Source organism: Hetaerina americana, unplaced genomic scaffold, assembly GCF_022747635.1.
Source record: "Hetaerina americana unplaced genomic scaffold, ioHetAmer1.1.p SCAF_1, whole genome shotgun sequence".
Taxonomy (NCBI): Eukaryota; Metazoa; Arthropoda; class Insecta; order Odonata; family Calopterygidae; genus Hetaerina; species Hetaerina americana.
The window spans coordinates 78373690-78399148 of record NW_027286069.1 but is presented as its reverse complement, the minus strand read 5'-3'; positions in this window follow the sequence as shown (position 1 = coordinate 78399148).

The window sequence follows — 25459 nt, the reverse complement described above, 5'->3', positions numbered from 1 at the left end:
TTGAGTTCATTTCCCGAAAAAATTATATTCCAATGCAGCTTTAAAGTTTTTGCTAGTGTTATTCAAAATTTAGGTTTTATTTTGCTTCAGTTGAACATCCTTATAAATAGATTAAGGCCTTCCTCGCTGTACCGTATGTACCAGGCCAGAAGTATGAGTAAATTTAATATGTAGGATGTATTTTAGAAGAGGGGACTATCCACATTGAATTTAAAATATCAATATCAATTTAGGCCTTAAAAAGTATGACGCATGATATAAATTTTCAAATAATGAGTGAGTAACCATACTAAAAACTAGAACATTTAGGGCATTGTAGGAATACAGTATCCAAACAATCAAACTGCAGGATTTGATATCATAACACAAAGTGACACCATTCACCTGATAACTCTCTATTTCAGGGGAATATTTTATTTAAATTATTCGACTCGCTTTAATTGCTTCAGTTCCCTTACCATCCTCTGAATATTAAAAGTAGAATCAATGTAAAAACAGTCAAAGCACAAACATTTACATATTTAATGGCTCACATGATAAGTAAATGTAGATGATTAAATGGGAAAATTTCAGCTGGGTTTTACTTGAACTAATTAGAAGGAAGTAGCTAAGACCGGGAAAGGTTTTACTCAGACCAGCTAACATTATACCAGCAGATAAATAATTTCTTTACAACTTTGTCACGTCTTCCCTTGAGACTTCAGGGATCCAGGAGATTCACTTTGAACCAAGATCGAAGTAGAGAGAGGGGTTCGAAGCATATCGGAGATCGGGTGGGGCTGGGCTAAGGTTGGCAGTTGGGGCGAGTTGGCATATGGGGAATAGACTTAAATGGAAAGGAGAAGTTAAATGAACCACGGACGGGAAATGTATATTCGTGACGGCGAAAATATATTAATTTGCCTATTTTTTTATTTAACCTATTTTAGTGTCAAAAAGTGTCTCACTGTTCTTCTCTCAGTCTTCTATCGAAGATAATTTGAGAAAAAGTATTGCTCATCGATGTTAATTGTTTAAAAGATATTGGAGGTTCCGGGTTTTCTTCTTGAGATGACTCAATTAGCCAACTAATTTTTAAAAATGGAGCCAAGAATCTTGAAACTGATTAAATGAATTCCGGAATCAATTGATATAGGAGCTATTTTTCCGAATACCTGAAAGAAGGCCCCCCTCCTGTAATTAAATCATCCGTAAACCTCCCCCTACTTTTCCCTTCCCATTGGTGCGCGCATGGCTTTCCATGCAACGTTGGGTGGTTTGCAATGTAAAAGCGTGAATGCACTCGCGTGGGTGGGAAGGAGAGGAAGAGACCTCACGCAAAAAGTTGCCAGTCGGAACAGAGAGAAGTTCGCTGTATTTCTGGTTGCCATTGGACAGCCCCTGCCCCGGCCGAGGGCGGGGCGGGACAGGGCCCAGGCCGAGGGCATGTCGGGCGAATGGGGCGGGGTGAAGTCCTTCGGGGCAGTCGGCACGCGTCGCCTTTCTCCCGGCCCATCTGCCGAACCTCACCCCTCCCCCATTTCCCCAACCCTTCCCTCGGGCCTTACTCCACTCACCGTCCTTGTCTCATTCTCCCAGCTCAAAATCCTAACGTCTACCACCACCCGAATGATTCATTCTCTCCATTCATTCTCCTTTCACTTCTCTTCACCCTCCTACCTCTCTCTCTCTCCATTCCAGAATTCTATCCCCTCCATAATTTTTCGCATCTCTCCCTCCCCAACCGGCATCAAATGCCGACTCCCGGCGCCAATCTGTCGAAACCCCATTTCCACGACCTTCCACCCTACCTCCTCCCCATGTCGAATCCCCCTTTTCCCTCAACATCCACAGACCCCGTCGATCCCCACTGCCATCCTCAAAATCCCCCACAATTCCATCCTATCCTCATCATTTCCCTCCGCTGCGTTACTCTTCACTTAGGTGCCTTTTGATATACCGCATATTCCCTTCCCTCTCTCTCTCTCTCTCATCCCCGCTCCCTTTTCACCCTAACAGCCCACGTCTGTCCTTCCCCCCTCTCTCTCGCCCCGTCGTCCCTCCTTCGCTCGCTTCTCCACGTCAGCCTCTCCACCTCAACGCGGCTTCATCCCCGCCCTCACTCCCCCTCCGCGTGAAATCAGCCCTCCGGTGACGCTGCCTCGCCTCCGGCGTGGCTTCTTCCTATCTCCTCGTCCATCTCTTTCATCCTAACTACCATATTTCTCTCATGTCCATCTCATTCTCTGCCGAATTTGCAACTATTGAGGATCACGTGATTTCATACGGAGCATTTAATTTCTCTTTCGTAAATTTCTCGAAAAAATATTTTATTTCCTTAACATTAACCTTTTGAATTGTGAAATTATGCAAATAGCTAAATTAGTTCTGAAGAATTTTTATTAATAATGGATAAGTTCCGTTAATCCAGTAATTTGAAAATACTGTTGACCTGGTGTGATTACTGTGGTATTAATTATTATCCCATAAAATTTTAAGAAAAAGATGAAACTAGAAATTGCTCAATGCTTTTTATACCCTCTGTTATTAACCAACGATTGACTAAACAATTTAGGAGTTCTGTTTTCATGACTACGAATGAAGTCATTTTAATAAAATATTTCTATCAGTTTTATCAGATTTTTTCAATTTAATTTTAATAAATAGAGTTTAAATAAAATGACGGTGTCTTCATTTTTAAGCGTGTTTAAATCCATTTTTATCATTATGCTCATATGTGAAGTTAGAAATTCATTGTAATCAAGCTGATGATAAATGATTTGTCTGATAGAAGAAATTGATTGTTTCTGCGTAGACAGAGATAAGCCAACTCATGTATATGGAATAGATAAAGAGTTTACTCTCATTGTATAATTTTTCCAACCAGGCGAATGAAGGGATGAAAGTTTTTCTGTTGACAAATTTCACCTTACAATCTGAAAAACGTTTGACAAAAATCATAAAGTCGAGCAACACGCCCGTGACAGAGAACGTACTGCATACCATGAACTTCGGGTCAGATTGGCGTTTATATTTTATTTAGGTATTTTCACGTCCAACGTGGGGTGCGTCACCTGACATTTTAATTCCAATCAAGCTTCACTGACATTTCCAAAATCCGTTCAATTATTTACAATTTAACGCCGCCATTCAATCCACTAGGTGTCTGAGATTGTTCGCCCTCCTACTTTTCCCTCTCCCCTTGGATATTGTTTTTTCGGTGAGGAGTTACTTGTCTAGATCGGCCAGATTCACCCTCTTCCTAGCTCTCTGTGGAAAACTCATTTCCCTCTCTCTCCCACCCCCTCCTGTTCATCAATCAATCGAACGTTGGAGTTTATTTTTTATGCGTTTCTCCCGTTATCTCTCTCTCTCTCTCTCCGTATCTCGGCGATAAAAATTGGACCGAAGCCGAATGAAAGGGTTTGCAATGAAGACGCAGTCTCTCGCACGATCTCAATTCCTCCTGGAGCGAAATCTCCCCGATGATCTCGTCTTGTCCGCCCTTGCTCGATTCCCTCGTCACCTTTCCGTCTCCCGCGCGTCATCCTCATCCCTTCCTCTCAATCCCCACTCGCCAGCCCGCCTAACCTCCCCAAACGTCCTATTCCCTCAATTTCTCCCTCTCATTCCTCCCTCCCTCTCTGTCGGCTTCCGTCACCCTTCCACCCGCGTTCCCTCTCCCTCCCCAACTGCCTCCCTCCAGCCACACCCGCCCGCCCCTTCGTCCCCATACTCCGTCACCAAACTCCCCCGACCCTCCCTCCCGGGGGGCCATTTATCCTCGCTCGCGAGCGATATATCAAGGCACGCCAAAAACAAACGGGTCTGGCGGGGAGGAAGCCGGCCGGAAGGATCGGGAGGGTTTGGAGGGGGGAGGAAGGGAGGGAGAGATGGTGGAGTGAAGTGCGGGGGGTGGAGTGGAATCGGGCGGTAGGGCGGGCGAAACCGGGTGGGTGTGGCGGTGGTGGTGCTCGAGGGTGGGTTAAATGGAAAAGTAGGCAGGCTTGGAACTTGGGAGGGGGGGACAAGCCTAGGAGGGGTTGAGAATGATTTCACAGGGGTAGGAGTGCGGGGCGGGCTAGTTGATAGGCGGCATTGGGAGGTTTGAGGCGGGTTGGGTCGGTGGACGATGAACGGGCGGGAATACCGCCAGAGCATTTAATGGGAACGAGGCCGGGGACCGGGGAGGGGGGTAAGGGGAAGGGTGGTTTACTGGGGTGGTCGGATCTGATCGGAAGGGAGTAGGGATGGATGGAAAAACAGTTTCGCGCATTGATATAGCTTATGTGTGTGCGTGCGGTGGGTCATAGGGGTCGAGATTATGGTTTGGGAGATGTGCCTTTCCTTTTTTTTTGCTGGAGGTCTAAAGGTGACCGGGTGGGGGGCTTGCGTATTTATTTTAAGGAGAAAGACGAGAGTGGACACCTGATCGCAATCTATAGCGCCGTTGACGGTATGATCTTCGGGCGGTCCGCGGCGGAAGCTAATGCATATACATACGTACCTACATGCGTGTACGCGGCAGTGATGTAGCCATGGAGGGGCTCAACGATGCCCCTCGTACGCGTGGGTACTTTCTTCCTATCGATGGGCGGGATCGATGGTGGAGCCGGAGCGGCGGGGGCGATCTGCGGAATCAGCTCCATCGCCCTGTTCCAGGGGGTTTTCAATTTGCTCTTGAACTCAGATTTGGGCTTATTGATACCATCTGTTAGACACAAAATTGTATTCTTGCCAATAATGGCGCGTCAGCCTACTTATACTGTCACAGAGTCTGTTGAATCACATCTTCCCAGACGCGTGGCGCTTCTGACCCGGGAGAAAAGTTAACTCCATTTTACTCTGGAATACGTCGTTCATTCTCTATTGTGTGTGGGAGTTCTGGGAGAAATCAAAGAGTAGAATGGGATAATCATTCTAATTTTGGAACCAAACTCTCCAAAGTTTCCGTCTTTAAATTATTGCAACAGGTACATCCGTTTTTAAGGAAGATTTTAAAGAGTAAACGTAACTAGTAATTTAACATTTTATATTATTAATGCTGTGATTCAATAGAATTGTTCACTTTCGATATATAATTGAGAATAGACACCGCTAGATTGGATTGAAACGATGGTTGTAATTTAAATACATTTTTTAGAATTTTGAATACTTTTACGACTTCCATGGTGTCTCCTCTATGCGTGCTATTTTTATTTCGAAACAGCAAAGCACGAGATGAAAGCCAAATTATGTCTGATCAGTAACGCCCTTACTAGTGAACTATGAGGAACATTATCTCGGGAGTGTACTTATGTGTTGTCCAGTATTAAATTGTTTTTGATTGAGTACGGGTGCAATGTTCTCTGCCATGTCTTGTACTACGAATCCCAATTCCCAGTTCCTATGGCAAAATAAAGTGGACTCTCATTGAAATCGGCTGCGCATGCTCCGTTATCATCATATTTGCCACGGAATGGAAAGTTTCATTAGAAAATAGTTTTTTTGAATTCGCAAGATGTGAACAGTTGTACAATAAGGTGTATTATGCGCGGGTTACCGGTGATTTTCATATTATGCTTGGAATATTTTCTGCAATCTTTAGTCAAAACGCCGGAAGCCCATTTGTTACGTGATTATTTTCCTCCTATACCTGTAACATATAAATGTCTAGTAGATGGACTAGGTAAAGGTCCACTCATAACAAGTTACGCTATTCTTGCTAGGTTAATATTTATTTTCCATTTTATATGAAAAATAGTGTATTTTAAGTAAGCAGTATTATAAGAATACATCGATTCATTATCCGTTTAGAAATAAAAATAAATATATTGCCTATATCATTCAACTCTGTCGTGAACGCCTGGCAAAGTTTGATTTTCCAATTTGTTCTGCTTCAAAAGAAAAATACCTTTTTAAAATATTATTTCTCCGGAATTTTGAACTTTTACCAAGATAAAAATGAAACGTGAGATGACTTCCGACTTATTACTCTAATTAAATCTAACTCAGTCATAGTGCAGACATTCACCATCTGTTCGATTACAAACCCTGATATTTAGTTGGTAATGAAAAATTCATTGCACGGTTTTAACTAAGTTTTTGTTCCGTGAAACACTAAAGTGAAATTCATTTGGTGAAGTTCAAGCTTGTGCGATGAATACTTTAGCTGTGAACTTTAACACCTTAATTACATAGGCACTAAACTTAAAGAATGTTTCTCTACTTTCATGTCTTACTTAACAATCATGCAAATTTTGAAGCTGCTAAAGGACAGTCTATTCAATTATTCATAAGACGAAATGCCTTCCTATTCTTTCCGTAAATAAACGCCCTAAAAGGAAATATTTCTTTGGGAATCTCCAAGTGGTACTTTTTAAGCTAGTGCATAACAAGGCGATAGTAAAACCCAATGAATTATTACTCAGCGTTTATCATCTATTAAAGATTATAGTTATTTATTAATTACTGATGTGCAGTCACTGACATACATTTTCTCGATCTTACTGCTTTCGGATATTACCATGCATGACGGCAGAAAAATGTTAAATTTAAATCCTTTTTTAGTATTTTAGCACGTTCCATTCCACGGATATCGAGAGGGGAAATGAACAAATTCAGTTACAAATTTAGTTGGCCACTACATAATCATTCGTGAAATATGTCTCTTCAAGGAGAATCATCGTGGATGTTTCGGTGCCTAATCACACCATCCCCAAAAAGCCTTTGCTACAGTCATACTCGTTAGGTCGTCGAAGGACTTCGAATCTTCTCCCTGGGTCATTATTTTTAAGAAGAGGTGTTCGAACTTGGAGGAGTTGCGAGGAACGCTATTCTTTACTGACTCAACCGAACGAAATTTCCCTCAAGACAACTAACTCCCTTCCGCACCACCCTCCCCGCCAACAAAAGCCAACGCTTTCGTGAGGACGAACAAGGCCCAGAATATTGAAGAAGATGGCCTACTCGCGCGCGCCCCCTACAACCCTCCTCCCCCTCCCCCACATTCCCTCTCTCCTCTCTCGTCATTTCTCCTACCTCTCCGAAGGGGCCATCCCGACCTCCCTCCAAGGGTTTCCCCCTCCCTTCCCCCTCTGCGTCTCCCTCACCCCTGCCCTCCGCTGCTGTCATTTCCTCATCAATCATCCTTCCTCCTCAGCCTCCCTCGCTCAACCTTTCACGGGACCACCTCCTACTCCCCCTACCCCTCTATCTCTGAACCCTTATTATTGCCTCCGTTCCCACTACATTCTCCTCCTCCGCAGGGTACCCTTCCGAAGGAAAGGGCCGGGGCATGGAGTGTTCACCCACTTACTTTTCCTTCTTCCCCATGCCTCCCCCGTATTTATCTTTTCGTTGTCCTTACTACTGATTTAACAACAGCAGCGGCTTCCGCAAAGGATGTGTTCTCTCTTTTTTCTTTACATCCCATGTGTCCCTTCCAACCCCTGCAAACATTCACTTATTCTGGACATGAAGCAGAAATGTCGTTCTTCGGCAGCACACCTTCTCCTGTTCTCTCTGTTTTCCCGGAGAATTATTTATTTTTTTGCACTCGCGTTTTCGGCGTCTGACGCAGAGCGATACCTTCTTTATAGTTTTCGTGCGCCGAGGCGTGAAGTAGGTCCAGAAAGTTAAATTTTTTCCTTCTTCCTCTCTTTTCTTTGCTCGGGAAACATGTGGGAAATATTTCAGAATGGTTTGAAAGGAAACGGCGGAAATAATGGTACGTGAAATGGAGTAACTTGAAACAAATTATACCGATACATAAAGGAGCGAAGTTGCGTTGGGCTCGACATCTGAAGTCGTCGTCTCCTGTGGAATAAGTAACTACCTTTGCCAATTTAAGCTTGTTGTAGTATCTTTTACCTTTGCGTTGTGTCGGAACATTTCGCACTGCCTAGCGCTATTAGGATTAGTATATTGGAATATATTCTATTACAATTTGTGAATTGGTCCCAGTCATATTTGTCAGTTCACTACCCTTTTCATTATAAACAACCAGAACCATAAACTGTGGAAAACGTAAAAGTTCATAATTCTTGGGTATCATAAATAAGTAGAAACATTAATTATTAACTAAATAAAACCCTATATACTATTAAATTAACTATGACTTATAGTTAGTATCGCAATTTTATGCTATTTCCTAAATATAACCTTTCAGAAAGAACCATTATGATCAATTAATACATTTCCCACTACCTCTTAATTTAAGAAAAGGAACAAATTTAGATTTATCAGCATGAATTCGAACTAATTTGTTCTCAGTTTCCGTAAAATTACCTGCGAGGAAATAATTCTTCCCATTATTTACGCAATCAATCAGGAAAATAGAATTAAAATGTTTACTTCTGATGATAAATTAAACGAATTATCCGACCAGAATTAAATTTAAATATTACTAGAAATAACAGGTTTTTAGTACAATTAGATTATAGTTGAAATTAATATTTCTAAATTTTTGCCCAAGAACCGAAAATAATGTTTTATTGAACCTTTGTTTCTCCGTGTATGTCAATTGTTTTTTTTTAATTTCAAAGTATCCTCTGTGGAATTCTTTCGGATTAAACGTCTGTCGGGAGACACTCATCAGTGAATACCTTCATGAAATTCTCATATACTGCAGGGCTCATGAAGGTGCCATCATTTAAGATGAATAATGATTGCCTGGCATCCGAATAAGCCTTTACGCGTTGTTAATGAAGTGCGCTCTACTTGCAGAAGAATGCTTTCATCATCGCAAAAGGCAAACATCGATCGGACTTGAAACAATGCGCACGGGAGAGAGGAGGGGTTTGTGCGATATTGCCGCAGTTAAAACCTTCCTAAAAGTGGTCATTTCTGGAATATTCCTCGCAGAAGGCTCCCTAGGGAGGAGAAGAAATGGTGGGGCGCGCGGAAGACGTCAGGGGGGAGAGGGGAAATAATGGGAGGTGGGCGGGCGGGGTAGATGGCGGGTGAGCGGAGAGGACGGAGCGAGAGAAGGTTGGCCTGCAAGTTTGATCCGCGAATGGGAAAGGAAAAGGGGTCGACTGGGACTTCGGAAAGACAAGGGGTGAAGGGGGATTGAAAATGGGCGGGCGTTAGACTAAGGACAAATGACTTTATCTCCTCAGCAGAAACGATCCGTCTTAGTACTTAACTCGCCGTTGCAACGACCGAATGGCAGTAATTAAACGTTTTAGGCCAGCGGTGTTTATAAAAAAACCTGATGTGACAAGAACACAACGTTCTTTTATGTCTGCAAATCTTAAAACTCATTCGTGTAATCACAGCGAAAAGAGGAGGAAACGGTAAATTTCATACTGCTTGTTGAATAGAATAGTGGTGACGATCATAATGACGACAATTTCTCAAACGTTGGCAAATATCTTATTCCGAGGGCAAATTTTAATGCAATATTTAATAACAGAGGATTTTCAAGAGAAATATATTGAAAAATCATTATTTTTATCTAAAATGTTTCAAAGTAGAATGATTGAGAGGATATTTTTACAAATGTGAATTAGCGTTTTTAAACAAATAATCGAGTTTAAATTTTTCTAAATTAAGATCACATATTATCTTCGTATGAAGTCATCATTTTACCTGATATCGAGTTGAGTATCCCGCAATAACGAATATGCACGACAACGAATATATGTGCATACAATTAGGTAACTCAACCGAAAAATTATTACCTCAACTACATTTTAAGATATATTACGATATTGTAAATCCGAAACATTTAAGAATAAAATATTTGATATGGTCGAGAAATGAGAATAAGAGGAATTTAGGAACAGTAAAATAATTTTTGAAGTTTTATTTGAAATATTGACATTGTTATGGAAACGGAAGATATATTGCCTTTGTCCTTTTACGTAAAAATATCAGAGGCGTTTAATCCCGTTTTTTAATGACTCGAAATAATAAATTAAGTCATTGCGAACACAGCTTGACTGACTCAATCATTTGGTTCAATATGCCAATTGTCGCAGTATAGCATGGGGTTCGGTCATGAATGGCCCGGTCGCTAATTATGAAGACCATCCAATTACATTACAGCAGTTATGCATTATTTTCCTTACAAAATTATTCATGGTTTCAAAATACGGAGTGGAAATACAGCTCATAGAAGGTGTGTAAGTGTGGTTGAATTGACCACATTTTGGAAGACGCTAGAGATGAATGCCTTCCACGGTGGCTGCTAATGCTAACCCGCTGTTGGGAAAAATGTTACTCAGAGTCGAGGCGAGGCTTCATGACTATTAGGCTTAGCCAGATATGTGGATGAATTCAAATGGACCTGCTCTATCCATCCAAATGAAGTTATTCCGGTTCTGCAGCGTGTAACCAAATGCTTCAACGACCAATAAATCTGAAGCACCAAACTTTTCGAAAATAATTAGCAATTGTAATCTGGCACGCATAAAAGTGTTTGCGTTTCATGGCCCGTGATGCCGGGAAGAGAGTCGTAAAATGCTTGTACTCACCCAAGTAGTTTGAGTGAGGGAAGCGGAGACGGAGAATGAATGGGGGAGGATAAAGGTGAAGCCGGGTGAGGGGGCGGGGAGAGGGCCCGCAAGGGGGAAATGAAGGGAATTAAAGAGGACGAGAAGTATTACAGTTGGTTGGATGAAGGCTGGGTCAGAGAGGTACAGGTATTATGAGATCACGAGGGTACCGGAGTAGTCTGTCATTCCCCCACTACTCACAAGCAATTTTCCCTTGAGCGTTTGAAATATAGTATTTAGCAAAATAAAGGACGTTGTCAATATTTTGTTAAACTGTTACAGTAATTCCTGCTGATGATTTATCAAATAAATAGTTGCCACGATGCTCACTTATAATTTTTAAAGTGTTAGTAATGCAATCAAATCACCTACTCTGGCGTGAGGAAACATACGTGCGTGTCTGCTCTTACAAAATACCTCGCAACACACGGCAGAGGCGTGTGGACGGTGCTAAGGCTTTGACTTTGAAAATGATGGAGAAACGAATCATCTGTTAATGAAGTAGAAGTATTCTTTCATTACGCTTGTTTCATCAATTCTTGGAAAGAAAGATGAGTTCTCGAGCCTAACTGTTCAGTGGTGTCTCTAATTTGCCATTATATTCTGGCCAGCTAGTGTGCGGGCTTCGTCGTCAGACAATTAATTGGGGAGTTTGGATCAGAGATAAGTAGTCAATTGCTATAGTTTGTGATAAGAGCGTCCAAATAATTGCCAAGTTAAAAAGATTGGAAGAGGATGGACCTCTTTTGCGACATCAAACGTGGAATGTATTTGACGGAGAGATGAGAATTTTGACTCGCTACGTTCAAATAAAAAAAGAGTAGCAAACATTGATGAACCTCAAGACGTAAATACTTGTCCATAAATATTTCAAAACTTTCTTAATCATTTTTTTCGAGAGAAAGGATTATTTAAGGGCGGAATTAACCAAAATAGATTTCTGCTTATCTTCGAAAATAGGATCAGAAAATTTCGAGAAAATGTATAATATTATGGTCTCTAAATGCTGCAATTTAAACATCGACTATCTATCCTTGGCATTTTACTTGTGTGAGGAGCATACTTCCAAAGTCCACGGTGTGGCCCTGAGTCGGGGTAACGGGACTGGTTGGCTAGGGTACGTTTGTTTGGCATGCTCCTTCATCTACATTTACATACGCTCAATATCCTGCAAGCCGCCGCAAGGGCGTGTGGAGAGTGGTGGTAGAGCACCACCTATACATGTTCGGTTAATAATTTACCTCGCCATCCGAAACGATGTGGCATCCTGCTGATGGAATTGTTTTATCTGACCCTTATTTTATTGTTCTTCTTGCTAGCAACAGCTTGACTCTCATGCGTAGGGAAGTATTTTGCACCATGTACCGTGGTGCATGTAGGTGTAGTTAACAAGTAATCAATTATTTGAAAATTTCGCCTTTTTATTAGTGGCTAACATTTAATGAACACTTAATATTGATATTACATACCTGCGATTAAATATCTCCTACCACAAATCCAAGAGGTGGATTCCAGGATACCATGTAGGTGTACCTGATCACACAGATGATTAAATTTTTTCTCAGTGCAGGATAAATAAAAGAGCGACTAAATAGTTGGTTATTTGATTAATTTGGAAAAAGATATTAAGGCCCTCAGGTAAGACAAGGCATCTTGACCTCATGCCTAAGTAGTCAAGCTCTCACGACACGTTGATTGTGATTTTAATTTTGCCTGGCAAAATTGTGAAAAATGCCGTATGAAAATAATAACCGCATTCATCGTTAAGTACAAATCATGATTCATCAAATATCGTCCATTCATCTACTTTTAATGTGATTCCCTGATATCTTAGTGTGATAGTGAAAATGACTTCTCTATGTTTTTATGTAGCTTAATCTCCCTTTGAAAAGTGGTGTTGAAGGGAAAATTTCGAAATTATTTGAAAATTTAGAAGAAGAGGCGGGACATGAGGAAATAAAGAGGAAGAAGGAAGGATGCAGTGGAGTAGTAATGCTGAAACAAGATAAAAACTGGATAATATCGCTGCTTCCAAACTCTTACTATTTCGTTGCAGTATTGGTTCTGCTCTATATTTCTCTAATACTCACCGACAACTATACTCATCAATTTCATTTTGGCTGTTAGAGTGAAGGCCATGTTATCTCTGGGCTTTGATAGATCAATCTATGGAGAGATGAGTATTCTCGTTCCTAATGTGCCTTGACTCTCGCCACAGGCATCAGGTAAATGAATTACACAGTTAATAAGATGTGGGATTCAAAATATGCTCTTGAGAAATAGAATTGCTCTAAAAAAATAATTGAAATTAATTAATGACTTTGAAATTTCCCAGTACTTATCCTAAATTAATTGGCTTAATACATTTTTATATTCCGTTGTTTCCTTCTGTCTCTACGAGTTTGATATGTATTTTCAGGGGAACTAAATAGCGTACTTCCACTTTCTTTGGCCCTCAAGGCAGGACAGTAAGTGGACTAAAATATGTAGATATTCGACGTACTAGGCCATCTTTTCAATTATGCTTTCTGAAAGGCTTTGACAATTACATTTTGCTCTTCTTTACGACTGTATCCCTTCCCTGATATCACCCACAATATCTTCTCAATGACCGAACAATATTTACCGTGGAAGTTATTTCGTAAATTTACATTTTTGCCGCAAGGATATACGAGGGTCATCCGGAAAGTAGTACCCGTTCGTGCCGCATGAAGTGCTGACGACGCGAGTAGCCGCTGGACGAGGTCAGATAGCTTCAGTGGCTTGTCTGCCTTCTCTGAGCCAAGTTGCGTGACGCTAGCATTGCCTGTGTTGTTTCTGTGATTGTTTACAATGTTTAAAAAAATTGAGAACGCCGCCAGTTGTGAAGTGAGGGCAGTGATTAAATTCCTCAATGCAAGAAACGTTCGCCCATGTGATATTCATCGCCAATTAAAGGAGGTGTATGGAGACAATGTAATGGACGAGTCGTCTGTTCGGCGGTGGTGTCGCAACTTCAACATGGGGAGGGGGAACACACACGACGATGAGCGTTCGGAGAGACCGTCTGTCATTACAGACCAACTGGTGAGCTCAGTTGACGAATTCGTGAGGAACGATCGGCGCGTCACAATTGATGACATCTGTGAGCATTTTCCCAATGTTTCTCGAACAATTGTTCATGAAATTGTTAAACACCATCTGCATTATGCAAAAATTTGTGCAAGATGGGTCCCTCGCGTATCTCAATGAGCTGGCGGCGAAGGACTATGCAGCAGGAATACAGAAACTTGTCACACGTTATGACAAATGCCTTAATTTGCTTGGAGATTATGTTGAGAAGTAGTTTAAAGTATCCTCTTTCAAATAAAATTTTTTATGTTTGTTAATATTTACTTTTGTGTCTTTATTTCACGAACGGGTACTACTTTCCGGATGACCCTCGTATGTTATATTTTACGCTGATTATCTAACCAGCGTGTTCCATATTATTTAGAGAGAATATTTATTAATTAAGTTTCAATACAATTATTATCAAAGGTTATGTATTGCATTTTCGTTTTTTGACTAAAACTTCCACAAAATAATAGACCAGAGATTTTATCAAACATGAATATTTAGTTTGAATACCTACTTTGCATTTGACGATTGAGGATGTGGTTTTTCAATCACACAAAGCTTATGATGGGTCAAAAAGCGTTATGGACCAAAATAAATATCAGTGCAATCAATGAAATGTAATAATGATTCTATTAGAACCGCTTTATCTCACCTTTAGCACTCGGTATTATTAGTCGTTGGCTACGCTATGAGTGCGCGGCATACGTTCCATGCCATTGCAATAACTTGATGCGCTACCTTTAGGAAAATATATGTTTTCATGAGATTTTTATTTATAACCTGTTGTTGGTAGCATTTTGTTCATGTATTATACTATCATGGATATGGAAATAATACTGAATGGAAACGTCCGTTCGGCAGTATAAAAGATCACGCACCCGATGGGATCTTTAAACTACCCATAATCGAGAACCGGCCGGAGTTAATTAATCTTTGTCTCAATCCATTTGTAGGAGCGCTGACGTTGCAGATTTATGAAATATCAGTCGTTTCAGTTTAATTTTCTTATTCCTCATGGAATCTCTTGGATAAATCCGAGGTTGAATTCCATCGTCTCGCCCGGAGGAGTTTTCATTGGGAGAGCCCCGTTCTAACTCGGTCAGAGATGTATAGTATGCTCCCCTGCAGCAGGCTTACGGGTTCATAGGATCCGTGTCTCATACATGCGTAACGTGATTCATCTACTATTTCACAGCGGGCAAGAATGCGATTGATGTAACCCACCAGCAAGATTTTAATCTCGAACATGCAATGTGATATGGCAACGTTGCTTAGCATTATTGGAATCAATGTTTTTATCATCTCCATTATCGTTCCCTCTCTAGAATTCCGGCACTCACACCTGGTCTCAAAGCATATTGGACCCGAATTTGGGAAGAGGAAAATAATTGGGATATTAAGGGAGAGGGGTTGGGGACTTGGTCAAGAGAAGGTCAAATTGTATCGAGTTGGAACTGGAAGGGGAGGGGACACAACCTGCTTTTGGGTAAGGAGGGTGGAGAACGGGGTAAGTTAAAGAAAAGAGGGGAGGGGGATATAGATACGGGGATGGGGAAGCGAAGTGTAGGAGAAGGGGTCTCGGGGATGGACGGAGGGAGTGAGACGAAGAAGGTAAATGACTTTCGGGACAAGACAAGCGGCGGAAGTGGACGGGCGGAGAGATGGAGGGGGAGACTGAGGGAGGGGTTTCGCGAGGAGACGGCCAGTGGTGCTGAGGGTGCTGCGGGGGTTGGTGAGGTAGTCTGCATCGGGGAGGGGGGGACGAGGCGGGAGACGAGGAGTCGAGCAGGGAGTGGTAAAGGAACGGCGAAGGAGGAAGTTGGCAGCCGCCGTTGACGGCGCTTGTTTGGAGCGGAGAAATTGCTAATGAACGGCACTTGAGGCGAGGGAAGAGAAATGAGTACCTCCAGAAATACACACACTCACGCGGACCAACACACGAGGCCACCATCCCCAAGCAGTTGCGCGCGCAACTTTGTCCGTACACTGATCCTTGTGTGTGTGTGTGCGTGTGCTGGAAGCCTTACTCCATGGTGTAATAGATATTCTCTCACGCGGAGAAGCATCGTACTCCCTCTCCTCTTCCTTTACAACCTCCTTCTTCCTAGTGAAATTCTTTTATCTATAAGTCATTTAGGAGGAGACTTTTTTATCCGTCTAGAACACCGCGGTGCGTACAATTGATGAATGTCCATTTTGAGCCAGCTTCCTTAGTCTTTCCATGAGGGAGGAGGCGTTCTCTTTTTGGGTTAAGGAGAAATAACCCGATCCTTCGTTAATTTCCGGTGAAGTGAGTGGGAGATACTCCACGCTCTCTAAACGCTTACAGATGATTTTGGCTGAGAAATTAACAAAATACTTTGGACGGTGTTACACTCATCTCATATTTCACTATTTCATTTTTGGTGGTAATTGATCCACAATATTCTCCGTAAAAAAGTTAATCGATGATTGGTGAGAGGATGACCCAGGAGAAAGAAAGAGAAAGGCTAAAAATGTTTTTCTTTCTCTACATTTTAATGAAAAAATCTATTGTTGCGTTTATGACGCATACAGGGTTCGTCCGGAAAATAAGTGTACTGAGCTCAGGAAAAACATTTATTACACTTTTACATATCTTAAGCTAATATTCCTCAAAATAGGACCCTTGTGAGTCGATACACTTGTTCCAGCGGCGTTCCAATTCCTGGAACGCTCCCGCGAAAGCATCATCGGGAACCTCTCGAAGACACGTCGTCACGGCCTCTTTGACGGGGTCCAAAGTCCCGTATCGCGTTCCTTTCAAACTCCTCTTTATCTTCGGGAACAGAAAGAAGTCCGGTGGTGCCAAGTCCGGGCTGTAGGGCGGGTGCGGCAACGTTGCCACGCCGTGCTTGGCCAAGAAGTCCGACACGACAAGCGCGGTGTGAGACGGCGCATTGTCGTGATGCAGCCGCCAGATGTTTTTGATCGCTGGCCGGACGCGGGCGACTCGTTTTCGAAGCCTGTCGAGCACTTGGACGTAAAATGCAGCATTTACAGTTTGTCGTTCAGGTACAAATTCGTAGTGGACGACTCCCCTTTTGTCAAAAAAGACAATGAGCATCGCCTTGATCCGAGATTTGCTCATGCGAGCTTTCTTTTGACGGGGTGATGATGGGGTGTGCCACTCCGCACTTTATCTCTTCGACTCCAGGTCGTACTCAAAGATTCACGTCTCGTCACCCGAAACAACGTTCTCTAAAAAATGTGGATCATTTTTGCAGTGATCCGCAAGTTGTGTCGCGATTTCCAAACGATTGAGTCTTTGATCATCACTGAGCACTTTCGGCACCAACTTTGCACAAATTTTTCGCATCTGTAATTGCTCCCTAATAATCTCGTGCACTATTGTTTTTGGCACATTACACTGCTCTGCTATCATCCGAACACTAAGACGACGATCAGAGTTCAGTACATCGCGAACTTTTCGCACATTTTCGTCGGTGAGTGTCGTTGATGGGCGTCCAGGCCGTGGTTCGTCGTCGACCTCTTCTCTGCCCTCCACGAACATCTTGTGCCACCGAAAGATCATGTTTCTGGACATGGCTAACTCCCCGTAAGCCTGGTTAATCATACCGACAGTTTCGGTAGACGATTTCCCAAGCTTTACCGCAAGTTTGATGGAATAACGCTACTCCAAAAACTTCGGCATCGCGTTCCGTGACGTGGGTCGAGCGTGGAGGTTCGCGTTAACAGAGCTCCTCACTACACCACAGCTCAGAGCCGACTGCCTTTTTCAGCGTCGCTTGCCAACATACCCCCCTCCAATCGCAGCCCATCAGAGCGGTGCTGGGCGCGCCTGGAGCGGCGGGAAAAAATCAGTACACTTATTTTCCGGACGAACCCTGTAGATACCAATCGTATTTCAAGTAGTGGTGTTCTTTATTTCTTTCTTGTTGGGGGTTAAAATGCGAAGGGTCAATGTATGCCTTTAGAATATGTCTTGTAGAATCCTTGTCATTTAATTTTTGTCCGTGCGGTGCAAAGAAACGGGAGAGTAAGGGGTATTCGATGATAGTGTCAAACACATTTATTCAGAAAATAAAACAACTCCAAAATTTTGAACATGCAAATGGGCGATTATTTACATCTGTAGTTTGTGGTTGTGTTGTCAGGTTCATTACGAAAATTCATAGCATCTACATGGAAGAAGAGGTTTTCTTGATGGAAACGACCTCTAAGCCACAACGTCACATTGCGAATGACATTATGGTTCTATGGCCACGTTACGTAGCCGAGCTAACTGCTGCAGGGGATGAAAACAGATTCTCTTCCCCAAATTACTTATTAGGGTTGGACCAGTGCAAGCTGTGGATTCCTCATTATTGATGGCAATATTATGCCCTTAATGATGATGCAGCGTGCTTTCCCCACCTTGGAGTGTCTTAGAATCATGAATATTTTTATTTTTATACTGAGAAACGTGATATTTTTCTGTCTTGATCAATGTAATGCATATACGTATAAAATCAATAAATCAGGCGTAACATGATGATTATTATGAATACCGATGGATGAACGGTATCTCTATATTTTACAGCACATGCTACTAATGAATAAGGTTATGTGTAGTAAAACGCGCAGTAAGTTCCAGTAATGTTTTAAAACATGCAAAGTTACTCATTAAGTATGGAAATTTACATGTCGCATGTAAAAAAGCATTGAGAATTGTTATAAATTTCAAATCAATTATTAAAATTAATTCTTTTACATGATCAAGTATAGTTATACGAAAAATATTTACTCAAAAGAAGCTTTTTCATTTATTTTCGTTTATCAAAGCAAAAATTTCGACATTTTTAATTAAAATATTGGGGAAACAGGGATCTAATTTTTTACTATGATAAATAGAATCTGACAGAACGCAGAAGAAAACGGAACAAAACCATTTAAAGATCCTTCACTTATTGGGAACTATTGCATATTTCTAGGAAGTAGCTTTCTCTTGTACTCTACATATATTGCACCTATTATTGACGCCGTGTTAATCTTTCATCTTTTAATGCACACTTAACGCACACAAGAGGAGCATGAAATGTAAAATATGAAATGTTTCTTTCATTAATCATAGTGCTAATCTGATATGTTGAATATTATATGACATATTGCCAAGATTTCACTCGATAAACATATTTCCTAGTATATGTTGTATCCTCGTGCAGTATACGGGATAATGCAACCCCCTATCCGATGTAGGTAATACTAATTCTGAAATTAATCGTCAGTAGAATTAATAGCTGCTACGCCCTAGTAAACGTTAACCTCTATCCAAAATACCAACCCTAACGAGTTATGGTGCGCATTCCCTACTCATTAACGTTCTTGCTGCAAATATCACCATCACTTGCGAGTTGGCATAGTTTCGCAACTTGTTCCTACCAGGTCCTTTCCCTGCACCTAGACATCCTTGCAGATTTAAGAAAGCACAGTAGGACTTGAAGGATGCACTTGAATTTTGGAATAAGTCGAGGTATTAGGAAATATGGAAAATAGGGAAAGATGTTTGCTCAAATATAATTTTTCTTAATTTATATTTCCTAAACATACCGTGCATACAAAAAAGCAGTGCTATTGAGAATCTTTTCACTAAACCTATGGTGCATTGGTGAGAAACCAAAAATTTGCAGTTACATTGTTTTGCTATGCTTACAATGTTTTTGTGCGTATTCATATACATTTGTGATTTAATTAGAGGAATATAATATATGCACACTCTAATTGGATGTTGAAGAACAGAAGGTAAAATTATCATACCAGTAATAGCCATTACCGAGTTACTGACCCATGTGCTTATCAGAGCATTATAAACTCTTCAAAGAAGTACCGTTATCGGTTACCTAATCATTTTTTGGCATTTAATAAAGCGGTGTAACTGATTCATTAAGTGTTAGAGTGAAATCATACATAAATGGATAACAAAGTTAAATTAGATATTTCTATTAATTGAGTAACTGCAATTCATTCAAATAACCAACAAAATTCAAGAATCAAAGACATTGGAACATCCAAATTGGATTCAAGTGTGTTTTACACCATGCTATCCGTTTAAAAATGAGCCAATATCTCATCCTACTTTTATCCATCATATGCAGATAGCATATTTATTTGCAAAATATATGATGGTAATTATGACGTTGTAAAAATGATACTATAGGTGTCAGAACATAGCGCGCTTAGCTCCTCGAAGGACATTGATGTTGAATAAATTTATTGGACTGTAGTCTTAAAATACGATATTTTGTAGATATTGTAGGAAAATATTTTGAATGAATTACACAGACTAAATTAGGGATTCCTAGGTTTTAGTGAGACGTTTTTATGCCTCGCAATACTGACGTTTAAAAGTTATTTGGAACAGTGGAATAAGTTTTCAACGTTTTTGTGGGATTAACATTTCCAATGTGAATTTTTACAAAACAGAACTGAAAGGATTATCGCGGTAAGCTGTGAGAAACAACTTCCTTAGCCAATTCCAATTTTATTGTTATTATTTCCTGCCCCCGAATAGATTTCTCTCAAAAAAATAATTCACCGAAAATGTTCCAGCCCAAGCATGTATTCCCTGTGAAATTATTCGAAAGAAAAAAATGTAGATGCCGCGCTTTAATCGGTGCCATGGAATTCTTTCGAGACCTTTCCTAACTACCGGGAGAGTGTGATTGTGGTTTGTGTAATATATACAAGTATTCAAGTATTTACATTTTTTAGTTGACATTTATACTTATTCATTTATGTATATACACATACATGCATGTATGTATGTACATGTGTATAGATATAAATATATATATATATATATATATATATGTATATATATATATATGTATAAATATACACACACACACACACACACACACACACACACACACACACACACACACACACATATATATATCTTCGAAATGGAACGCTCTTCGGCGACGCACAAATACAAAGAAACACAAATGTCGATTTTTCAACCATAGAGAGACAAAGAAAGGACACTCACAATATGTTGTTTTGACGTTTCGACGGCTCGGCCGTCCTCTTTAGAATGGCGTTGTCGGGGAAGAGCGGAGAGGACATGTGCAGGGGAGAGGTGAAAGAAGGAGAGGTAAGGGACCAATAGGAAGTGAACAGGGGGGTGGGAGAGGATATGTAGGCATCCATATGTTGCATTCAGTGGGCTTGGTTCAGTCCTAGCGGTTTAAATGACTGGGTCACCCAGATATGCGCCATCTCGCGGGTTCTCACCTCTATTATACTAGCAGATTTGGGAAGGGTTTCAATCACCGAAACGGAGAAGCAGTCATCAAAAGATTGATTGTGGGAAGCAGTGTCAGTAGGGATGGGATAATTAAGGAAGGTGGGAGATTTGGTGGAATATCGGTGGTTATTCATGCGGCGGGAAAGTGTGGTCGTGCATTCGCCCACGTATAAGGCAGGGTAGAAGTTACAGGAGACGCAATTTTTAAAATTTTTTGAGGCACTGGTTGGGAGTTGGTGCTAAGTGAGGGGGAGGGTCTTAGAAGATGGCAACACTCGCAGCGTGGGCGGTTGCATGGTGGCGTGGGCTGGGGAGAGACGGGGGTCTTCGCAGTTGGTTTTGTGGACTTGGAGATGTCTCGCTAGTTCGACGGGCGTTTAAACGAAACAGAGGGACAATGTGGGAATAAAAGTGATGTGGACTGAGTGTTATTAATAATTGGGAAGAGGTCACGAATTAAATGTTTAATTTTGTGTGTTCCGAGGAAGAAAGTGGTAATAAGATTAGGGCATTTTGGGCGGTTTGGTTTGGGGAGAGGAGTTTATTGCGTGGACGGTTTGAGGATTTTACTGTTTGGTAGTATATATATATACACACACACATATATATATATATATTTATGTATATATTTGTATATATATATATATATATATATATATATATATATATATATATATATATATATATATATATATATATATATATATAAATTAGCTAGATAGATAGATGGATACAGGCAAGAAACAAACACGTTAATAAAACATGTAGAGCACGCGGAAAAAATAAACTCGCACATATTTTTAACTTTCCGTGTAACAACCACATTCTTTAATCAAAGAGAAGATTCAACGTTAGAGATCTAAGTCATCTCCCTCTTTCTACGGACGAAGGTTGTTTAGTTTATATATATATATATATATATATATATATATAAACTATATATAAATATATATATATATATATATATATATGTATATGTGTATGTATGTATGTGTATATATATGTATATATATGTGTATATATATATATATATATATATATATATATATATATATATAATTATATATATATACGCACACATACATCCATGAGTGTGTCTGTGAATTTTTGCGCGCGTATATATAAAGATGCAATGAAATATTTTATTTTTCACCAAACTGTTCCCCTCTTGCGTCGTAATTTTCTATGATTTCAGAGCCCTTGAGCGAGCGAGAGAGAAAAAGTCCAAAGAGTCCTTACGGTATACCCACTCCCCTCAGAAAGACCCTACTCCATCTATAGGACTGAGCTCGGTGCTCCGCCGCTGCCGCCGAGACGTTCCATTCGGGGGGCAAGAGGGCGGGGGAAGTAAAGTCTTTTTATTGAAAAGGTTAGAGGAACTGCCGCTGTCCTCCCCACTATGCATTCGTATCAGGCAAGCGGTGGCGGGAGGCAATAAAACAGGAACAGGCGGAACTCTCCCTTTCCTTCTCTCGGCCCTTCTAACCCCTGCCTTCCTCCCAACCACTTCTTAAATAAATCCTCCCCTCGCAACCCTTTCTCTCCTCCTTTCCCCCGCCCCCCATCTCACCCACCCGACCCCAGAGGAAACGAGGGGGACTATAAGCCTCGGATGGCCAGAGGAAAGTGAGGGAGGGAGGGGGAAAAGGAGCAAGTTTGGTTTAGCGGAGGGGGGCGGGAAGGGGATAGGTATGAGTTGTCGTAGTTCCTGGAATCCTCCACCGGGTGTGTCTCAGTCGACGACGCTCTAAGGAATCAAAGCCTTCGCCAATTGAGTGTCCTTAACCGTGTTTAACCGCGTTTCTTTAGAGGTAATAGTGGGAATAATGGGACGTTCAACACCTCTGCATTCCCTCATCTCCCTTCCTAGGTTATACTATTTCCCGTTTTGCCGCACATGTGCACTGAAGTGAAATATATGCAGGTCGCAAGTTCTCCCAGATGGAAAGGTGCGGCCATTGACGCTTCCAGTGGTGAAAAATTTACATGCACGAAAAAAAATAGTTTCAGTTTTGTAATTAGGCCAGTTTTTGTCTTCAAATAATTTGAAATATCTTGAATAATATAAAATAAATATTAGTTGAGCTCGTAGACAAAATATGCTACGAAACCTTTTAAAACAGCTTATTTATGCTGTGCGAGCGACGGAAAGTGGTTTCGGAATCGGGATAAAGTTTCGAAGAATCACTTTACCGAAATTATCCATCTGTATTTTAAATTCTTGGAATAGTTTTGAAGTTCTTTCTGGGGTATGTTGAAATTTGTTTGACCATTTATGGTTCCTAACAATTCACTTTTGACCTCAGTATTAGTAGAAAACCATCGTGCGCTCATGCCTAAACATAGTATCATATGAAATAATATTTGGTTTGGGTTACTTTTTAACCTTGCTGTTTGTCAAATTAAACTTTTTCTTTGAGCTAACTCTTTGTTTAGTAGCTTAATACCTATTTATATCTTTTACGTAACAAGGAAAATGCTTTCACAACAAAATATTTGTCTGGAAATATAAATGTTGAAATCATTAAACCAAGTACCACTTACAATTCTCTTGGGACATTTGCTCAATTTGATGCATAAGTTTTCGGGATAAAATTGTTACGTTGCCTAACCTGCATATCGTGTGGTTCCGCTCATTTACTAACTGTTTCTTTCCTGCAACATTCCAAGATTATGTAGATTATGGCATAATTAGAAATGAATTGGAAAAAAATGTCAAGGAATTTTGACAATTTCGATGAAAGTTGGGTATAGGTAGCCCCGGGGTAGTGAGTTTGACTAAGGAGCTGTAATTCGCCGGTTCTTATCTCGCCATAAATTTTCAGCTTTAAAAAAATTGTATTTTTAATTATTCCGGAGCGAGGTAGCTGTTTCACCATAACGTACTGATGGCGTAGATCAAGAATATAGGTCCAGTATTAACGGCCACAACTGCGGGGGAAAGTGAAAGTCCCGGAATCAGTCGAAATACTACGACATGGAAGGGGAACGGGGAACCACCGTATTGGTATCACTTAGAGACGCTGTTTAAAATTTGATTGTTAATTTATTGCATGCTTCCTGGTAAAAAATATGTTGGATATAAAATAGTCCTCAAATTGGGTCTCTAGGTTGGGACTACACGGTGGGAAATACCAGGAAAAGTGGACAGATGAAGTATAGATAGTAAAGATAGTATAGTAGATATAGATGAAGTATAGAATATGGAACGCTAAGTTTTTGGAAGTGTCTGGGAGTTAGGAAAGATTAAGATGGATTTGGACGGACTCGAAGTGAGCGAGATTAGGTAAGCTGGGACTGACGTCTTCCGGAGGGACGGATGCTGAGTGATATAATCATACTGAAGTAACTACGAGAAGATTACAGTTGTAGGCATCTTGCTCAAAAAAGATCGGGCAAGAAGAGTCTAATAGTGCTGGCAATACAGTAAGAGAATTCCAATAATAAAATTTTAGGGAGAGCCTAAAAAACTTAATCTTGATGAGACAATGGGACGCTGTGGTCAGAGAGTAACGATAGGGAAGCAGCGTGGTGTAGTTTGGACGAGGAAAACGAAACTTCGCGGGAAAACACTGATTGAATTCTGCGACATGACATTGGCAAATACCATCTTCGAGGAACATCGAAGAAAATGTCACTCGTGGGAGATCTCGGGGGACAGCAAAATTTACCAAATTGACTATATCCTCATCAGAATGCGATAAAAGAACCATGTTAAGCCATCTATGTAAGAGCTACCCCGGCGCAGATAAAAATAGTAGTCACAAACTAAAGACTGCAAATTTGGTCATCAAGAAGATGAAGAAAGTGGCTCAGGAGCCCAGATGGGACACAAAAATAATGTAGTAAAATCAAACAAGTGAACATTTATCGCGAACATAGACAGTAAAATAAAGGAAACAATGAGACTAGTATAAAATTGTAATGGAAGGAAATAAAAAATACCGTCACCAAAGGAGGAGATGAGCAACTCGTGAGCAGAGCGACGAAATCCAATCAGCCATGGGTAGAAGCTCAAATGAGAGACCTCATAGAGGCAAAAAGAAAATACATGAATCTAAAAAACCAAATAAGAGGAACCAAGTCTTATGAGACGGCAAGAGGATCAAGGAAGGCTAGTTAGAAGACTGCAGAGAAATAATCAATGAAACATAAATTAGGGAAAACGCAAAACGACTTATTAACTGGTGAAGAAAAAAAAAAAAAACAGTTTCCACAACGTTCGAGATGCCAATGGAGGAATACTAATTGATGAAAGATTGGGAAGAGATAGAAGAAATCTAATCACTCTAATAAGGATCCAAAATATTTAAATGAGACTTAATTAAAGAAGAAATCTTGATAGAAGAAGACGAATGGGGCCCGGAGATACTAAGAAGCGAATTACACAGAACCATGAAAGACACGTAGAACAGCAAGGCCCGAGAAGTTGAAGAAAGAAACAAAACAAATAATCAAGGCACTCGAGGTCAAAGCGAAGGATACAATATTTGAACCAATCAAAGAAAGCTATGACAAGGGGAAGAGGCAATAAAGGACGCTTAAGAATTAGGCATCAAATGAGTCAACGTGAATGTCAAAATTAACGTGCTTCGGTTGGCAGATGTCATCGCAGCAGAAGCAGAAACAGGAG